An 8,038-nucleotide genomic window follows, 5' to 3' on the forward strand; every position below is an offset into this window, starting at 1 on the left:
CTCAAGAGTGACTGGTCCACAAGAACAGGAGTGGCGTACCCCAACATAAGTCACAGTGCGGGGAGGAGCATTGTGTGCAGGACTCCAGTTTTTGCCACTCCCAACGCACCAGTGCAACAAAGCAGCCAGCCTACGAAACACAGCTGCTCCTTGCTCATTGCCTGTGTCTGGTGATTAAAACAGATACAAGTATTTGTGAGTATGAACAATGTGAGAAGATGGGGCTGGAGCTGGGATGCTAATTGATGTGATCAATAAGAGAGACTGCAGTGTGGCTGAGGGTCTGCTGTGGAACTTACTATACATTCAGGTGTTATTTAATAGGAGTAAATTATGAGGCAATGGAGGCTATGAAAAGCAAAGGCTTAAGTGCTGTATCAACAATCAAGGATTTGTTGATAGCTGCACGGGATGCCAGCGTTCTCACAGACAAAACTCTGAGTCATTTGTGTGACAAACATGAGTCATTAATTTCTCTGACACAGTGCTGATGGACGAATGGGAACCTGAGCTTTTATTGCAGCATATTTGTTTGTTTTTTATGGGAAGACAGCAGAGAGTTAAAAGCATACTTTTAACGGTGTGTGCATTGCTCCTACTGCTGAACATTTTTGTAAGGGCTCATATGTTAGGAGTTTTGCAGCACTATCTGGAAACATGAGAAATGCTTTTCCAGACTGATACAGACTGATGTATGTGCATCAGTCTGTATAATATCAGTTAAGGAGTGGAGATACTGTCAGAATGCATCTGTCTCCATGCGCAGCCTACTGTAATGACCAAAACACCAGTTAATGCAATATTCCCAAATAATGCTGAGAAGTCAGACACCACTGCATTCTGCTGCTATTTTAAGTATTTTCTATGGTACCCACCCACCAACCCATTTGTTACCTGTAATACAATTTCATCAGGTTACCTTATGTTTTATGTTGGCAGACAACAAATGGTTCCATTGCATTGGAAGTGGTTACTTTGTTATAATACTGTGACATACTATGACATGGCCTCCTCACATGGGTGCCAGCGTCTGGATCTGCTAGCTTTGTTTATTGTCCTGGCATCTTAATAGAAGTTATTACAGTGGTCTGAGTTGTTGAGTTATTCAAAGGTTCAAAGGTATTTCAGATCATTGTCCCACAACAGCAGGACTCCTTCAGGACTTTAAGGTAAAGAGCAGAATTTATGGTTCCACTATACCAGGTCGTGAAGCAGCAAAGCAACCCCAGACCATCACGATACCACCAACATGTTTGACTGTTGGGTTTTTTGTGTGTGAAACATTGTGTTAGTTTTCTCCATTTGTGGATAATGTCACTCACCACCATTCACTGGAATCCCAGACCCTTTTAAAATGCTTTGTAACCTTATCCAGCCTGATATATGTCAAGTTCTTTTAGATTGTGTTGCTTTTTGAAATCTTTTAGCCTACTTCACTTTGTCAGACAGGTTCTATTTAAGTGGTTTAATCCAGCATGTGTGGCATTAATTAGTCCTGGGTTTATCTTGTCAATTTCATCAACATGATAAAGTCACAAGTGTTCAAGATGCAGTCATGAAACTTCTCAGATGTGTAGTAAACACTGAAATGAAGACCCAGCTCAAAGAACATTGATACTGTGGTCTCTCTTCGTGACTGTAAATTTGCAGCAGCCTTTGTTTTTTTTAACCACTGAATCTGTTGCCTTTTTAACACCAGCACTGGTTTCTGGGTTGTCTACAAAGGAGACACTAGTGGTGTCAGTGAAAGTGAATTACATGTCTGATTCAATGGGCGGTGAATGTATATAAAGTATTTTTGTTGCCTAACGTGAGACCTGAAACCTACTGGCCTGAATTAACCGGAAGAACAGGAAGCTTAAAATTAGATTAGCACCAAGAGATGAAAGAGAAGAAGCAAGTATCTTACAGAAAGATTGCATACTTTCTCATAGAGGTAGTACTGCAATACTTCTGTTAGAATGCATGCTCTTTCCAGCTTTGCTGCTTTGCACATGGGTTGTATGGGTTTAGTCTGTCTCTGCAAGACAGACTAAACAAGTTTGCACCCACATGTCTTCTCTTGTGTAAGGAAACATGTGAACACAGTGATTTCCTCTTTAATGCAGAAGAAAGCAAATAAATCAACTCATAGTGAAGAATATATGTATATGAGTACATATCTTGTGATGATTTGGGAAGAATTTAGTAATCATCTCCAATATGTTGCATGTTTTATTTCATCCTAAGAAAATACTGAGTTTCTGCTGTCTGCACAACTAAAAACAAAGTGGAAGTTCCGTCATCCTCAGATAATTACCAATTCAGCATCAGTGCTGTTTATAGTCTACTCGAATTTGTAGAGCCACCAAGACATATTCTCACTAATTGTTTATGTCTCTTTCAGTGCTTTTAAAAATACATTAAACACCCTGATGAATCTCTACTGCAGGTCACAGGGCAGCACAGAGAGGTTTAGAAGCTCTTAATGCATCGTTGATAAATTAGCTTGACAGACCCATACTTGCATGCATATGCTGCACATAATGACAGCATTATGCGGTGTCAACTTATCAGATAATTACACCTCATGCCTCTAATGTATGGGTGTAGGAGGCTGGTCCACTTTAAACCCTGCTGCCTCCATTTCCCTTCACGCACCCTTCAGCCACTCCCACCACATCGCCCCATCTACCTAACTATTTCAACAGGGCTGACTCTCACAGGGAGCCGCTGTGTGAAACACTGTACACAACCCTCTTCCCCACCACTGCTTGACAGAAAGTAGTCCCCAGACTAGCTCAGGACAAACCCATATCTCTTACATGTCAAAGCTGTGTACCACTCAGCACGCTGCAATTGAATTATCAAAAAGGAAACTCTTATCCTTGTAGAATTACAGATATCAGAGTTAACAGCAATCAGTGCACATTTCAACATGGGGCAAATATGCTGGCCATGTAATGGGATCTCTGTGGTCTCAAACGCATTGTGATTTGAGATTCAGTTACGTGCTGATGGCTAGTAGATTATAATGTTTTCCCATCTGATCCCTCCCAAGTGAAACAGCATCTTGGGCATGCTTTCAGGAAAAACCTCACATACCAGATATTTGAAGGCTGCTGAGCCTAGTGGGCTGACAGCATGTGTTGGACTGGACGAGTCCAACACATCAGGGCTCAAATATGCATTTTCAATATGAGATTATATATTTGTAGTTTTCTGTTCTGATCTATTTCTATCTGTTCAAATAATTATGCACTGCAATACAAATGTGCTTTGCTCTCTGAATGTTTTGGCAGTACCGTAAAGACTCATGTTTGAACCTAGTTTGGAACAAAGCATAGGTTTCACATCACAAGTTCAACTTTGCAGCTAAGAATAGATGCTAGAAAAACACTTTTCACAGGTCCTGCCCTCCCTGTCTTTATGTATCTCCCACCTTTGCAATTACCTGCTCTGCCCCAGTGTGTTGCACCTGTGAGTAATTCCCTTCCCTTGTATTCAAAATGTGTTTTTTGCCTGTCCTTTGTCAGCTCGCTTTTGTTTATGTATGCACTTCAGTAATACTGCTCTTGCATTGGATTTCCCACGCGCCTAACCCTGTTTTGCCTTTTGGCTTTTGCCTCTGCTTGTTCCAGGTTTTGTCTGCTTTGATCACGGGTTGATCACCTGTGGAACAAACTGTGCTTTACCTCAGTGAAGTGGTGAACTCTCATGTGGGCTCTCATACATTTCAGTTCTGTGTTGTTACAACAGGAATGCTGGTTAGATAAAAAAAAAAAGAAGGCTGATCTTTTACTATCTCTTTGAGACTTATTGAATTCACCGCTGTTTCTACGCTCATTCTTTTATTTCTTTTTTATCAACCAATCACACCCTGTGAAAGAATGCATCATACCAAGGTTACCAAGCACCTAGCTAAGATAAAAGTTTCCACCCCGTCTAAGATTCCTTCCATGAAAATGTTTGCACTCTCTGACAGGATTCTCTACTGTCCAGAAAACAACGGAAATGAGCGCAGACACCAGAGGGACAAATAAACAAAAGACCGATACATATGTGATTGCAATGCTGTATAGTTGCACAGAGCCTAGAAAACTGTGATATACAGTGAAGTTAGTTCTTTTTCTGGACTGAAGCAGTACTGGGGATCTTATGCTAAGTTAGAGGAAAAACACCAATACTTTAGATCATTTATTTTAAATAAAACTGCTGTTCCTCAAATGTTACTGAATTCAACTGAAAGACTTTCTTTGAAACTTTTAATAGAGATTTCCTAGCTTATGTCCCTGAGATAAATTCTTGGGAATACTTTAGTGGTTTTCTGCCTTTGGTCACTTAATATCTGTGCAATCAAAAGTCACTCTGTGCATGTTCACATTCATGTTCAACTGAAGACAAAGAAACGTTTTTAGAAGACTTTTCACTGTTAAAAGACTTTTTCATGAGCAGAGAGTGGAAACTGACTCATAAAATCTAAGTCTTGATTGAAATACGGTAGATTATGTATAAAAATTCCTGAACAGCTGATCAAATACTTTTGTGAGAAGCTTTAAATTAAAGCTGAAAGTCTGCACTTGAATCACATGATGTTTGTTAGATTTAAAATCCTCTGTACAGCAACAACAGTTGCCACTGTCCAAAACTGGACCAGAGACAAGTTATCTCTCTTTGATGAAATAACTTGTCTCTGCTTTATTTGGATTAAAGGTTAATGTCAGATAGCTTTTGAGCTGTCTGTAATACAACCTAATAATATTACACTAATGTTACCCCCCTTTGTCTCGCCCTGCTTTCTTCTCTTTCAGGCTCTCATTTGCAACCTACTGGAGCAGATGGCAGACTCTCCTTGATCCTGGTCCTGCCTGAGATTCCTTCCTGTTAAAAGGGAGTTTTTCCTTCCCACTATGACCGAGTGTTTGCTCATTGTCAGTTGTCTGCTTGTTGAGTCTTGCAATATAAAGTACCCTGAGGCAACAATTACTGTGACTTACCGCAATATAAAAAAAACTAAATTGAATTTAACTACAGAGTACACACATAAGATTGAAGTCAGTTTACTATGCATTGAATATTTCTGATTATAAGCTTGATTATTTTAATATGGAATCAACATTTCTCAGTGCTGGGTTGTTCTCATTTTAAGGTAAGCATTATTTAAAGATGTTACCATACTAGTATTCAACTAAATTCATTTAAATGTTATTTATATAGGGCTAAATTACAACAGCAGTCACCTTAAGGTGCTTCATATTGTAAGAAAAGGGCCTAACAATAATGGAGAGAAACCCCCAACAATCAGACAACTCCCTTTGGTCAAGCACCTCATAGTGTGGAGGAAAATCTCCCTTTGAACAGGAAGAAACCTCCAGCAGAACCAGGCTCAGGGACAGGCAGCCATCTATTAGGACTGAATGGTGCTGAGCAAAGAAGAAAACCAAGTGTCCAGTCTTTCTCCCAGATCCAACCTGGGAGCTATTTCCACAGAAGAAGAACCTAAAAGCTGAAGGCTCTACAACATTTTTAAACCATTACTCCTGTGTAGCTGTCAGAAATACTGATCATGTGTCTGTTGGCATCTCCTTGTGGCCAAACTGCAAAATGCATGTCCAGAAACATTTGTAATGCTTGAAGCAAAACTCTCTCTCTCCTTTTTTTTTTTTACACATGTACACTCAGGAGGAGCAGCAATAAAGCTGCCAGCAAAATTATTGTAAAATCCCCAACTAAGAGTCAGTAAAATATGTGCTTCCATCCCCTTCACCCCAAGTGCTCAAATAAATGTTTAATTATAATTGCAAGGCCTTATGAAAGCATCTGAGGACTGAGACAATCACTCAGACAAGTCAGCAACTGTGATAACATAAAAGCAGCCTACAAAGGATTTCAAAGAAGAACGCAATCTTTGCTTTTATCTCAGTATGAAGTTGATTCAAGCCTGATTTTCCCCCTTCAATATTTAAGATGATCACTTCATTACCAGGGGAACGACATTTTCTGTTAAACTGACACAATGATAACAAATAAAAATGCTGATTAAAGTAAAGAAGTAAAAGTAAAGAATTAGTAAATAATTCACTGAAGACAAAAGAATATTCATAAAAAAAATTCTTTGCATTATCCTCTCTGCAGATAAAGAGTTAACATTTCACTCAAGTCAAGTGAGTGCCTGGTGGAAGCACATTTTTTATTCATAAAGTCTATACAGGTGAAGTTCTCTATTGTAAGCACTAGAAGTAAGACCTCTCAAGTAGCATTGTTATGTCTCGTGTCTCCTATCATCATGATTTACAATTTTAACTGAACAGACAGACCATGTGACCTTTTTCTCTTTGGCATTTTCCAAAGCAGCCGTATCATTTTTAAAGAGAAGTCTTCCTCTACAACTGTTGCTGTGTGATAGTTGCCTGTAGAATTTATATTTATATTTTTGAAGCAAGCAAGTGAACTGGCCAATAATACTGACGAGTAATCAGGGACTAAGAAGTAACATCTAATACTGAATCCTCATTTGTATTTATAGAAGGCCGGCCTTTGTCCTCAGGGATTAAGATGCTCAGAGGAGGCTGATTTGCAAGACATGCTGTTTGTGTGTGTGTGTGTGTGTGTGTGTGTGTGTGTGTGTGTGTGTGTGTGTGTGTGTGTGTGTGTGTGTGTGTGTGTGTGTGTGTTTTGAGCAATTTCTGGACTGCTGGCAGGTCAGTTTATCCACTCACTCTTTTCATGGCATTTGGAATAGCTGCAGAACATTGCTCGGCATTGTCCTGTTACCTTCCCTAGCTTACCTTCCCTAAAGAAGACGTCACCTGGAGGGCAGCATGTATTGCTCCTAAAGCTGTATATATAAGTTAGTATAGTCACACATGTGCATGTTATCCATGTCATGTGCCAAAATGCGCCCCATACCATCAAAAAAATCAGATTGTATTTTAAACCTTGAAAGAGGATTGAAAAGTGACACCATGCAGACTACAGCAGACTTTATTCAAAGAAACCACATCACTCCATGCAGCACAGTCTAGCCAATGAGGAAACACTTGGGTCGGACACCGCCACTGACGTTAGCACAATCATCTGAAATTACAGCAATGCGTGGTGATGCTAGAGCACAGATTTCTAAATCCCCTAAAGGGCAGGTGTAAAGGGTCAGGTCAGGTGCAAAACTATAATGGTTTGGCAGGGGATGTAGTTACGTTTGATCATTATGAAAATTTATCTGAGTTCTCCAGGTTTTAAAAATATATAACAGGACAGTAAAGTGTGGCATCCTATATTTCTGGTACATTCAAATCAAAGACAAATGCCAAATCAGTGACGCAGAGAAAAAAGTGAGCAAATATTTAATAAATTTGCATAATTTAGGTTTTAAACTTTCATCTTAATATTTTTTTCTGTCTGAGCACAGAAATGTAATGAAATTTAGTTTATTTGAATGTACGAAAAAGTCCCAAAGGAGCATAATTTCACTTTAAGCCCACTGAGAGTGACTGAGTGATTGTCTTGTACTGCTGTTGTGGAATACTGGCCAGCTGTCATAAGACACAATATGAATCAATAACATATAATCAGCCCTAATCTGCCATTGTATATTTAAAAAATACTACTTTTGCAAATTAGTTAATAAATAACTTAATCACTAGGATATTATATTAGAAATCTTTAGCCTGACACTTCATGAAGCCCTCCATGTATCACGCATATATTCATTTGGAAGCAGTTTCTGACTGAGCACCTAAAAAAAAATAGTTACAGACAAACACTGAGTCAGAAATTCACAAAGTGTGCAATACATTCTTTGCTGAACTCAAAAATAATTTAGCCTCAATTCAACCACACAAAACACTGAATTTACCCCCAAACAAGTTTTACACACAGAAGACACAGAAGCGGCATAGACAAGTGCACTGTGACGTGGACAATAACGTGATTAGTGATCCGTGAGAGACAACGTGGAGTCAACAGAGGGAGAAAATGCAGATATAAAATGTTATTTTTGGAAGTCTACATATGTTTTTGTCATAATTAGTAGATACATAAATATACAATAATTTGCGAC

This window comes from Diplotaxodon limnothrissa, linkage group LG11, assembly GCF_057381915.1.
Source record: "Diplotaxodon limnothrissa isolate DT_005_m linkage group LG11, D_limnothrissa_male_GT1.1, whole genome shotgun sequence".
NCBI lineage: Eukaryota > Metazoa > Chordata > Actinopteri > Cichliformes > Cichlidae > Diplotaxodon > Diplotaxodon limnothrissa.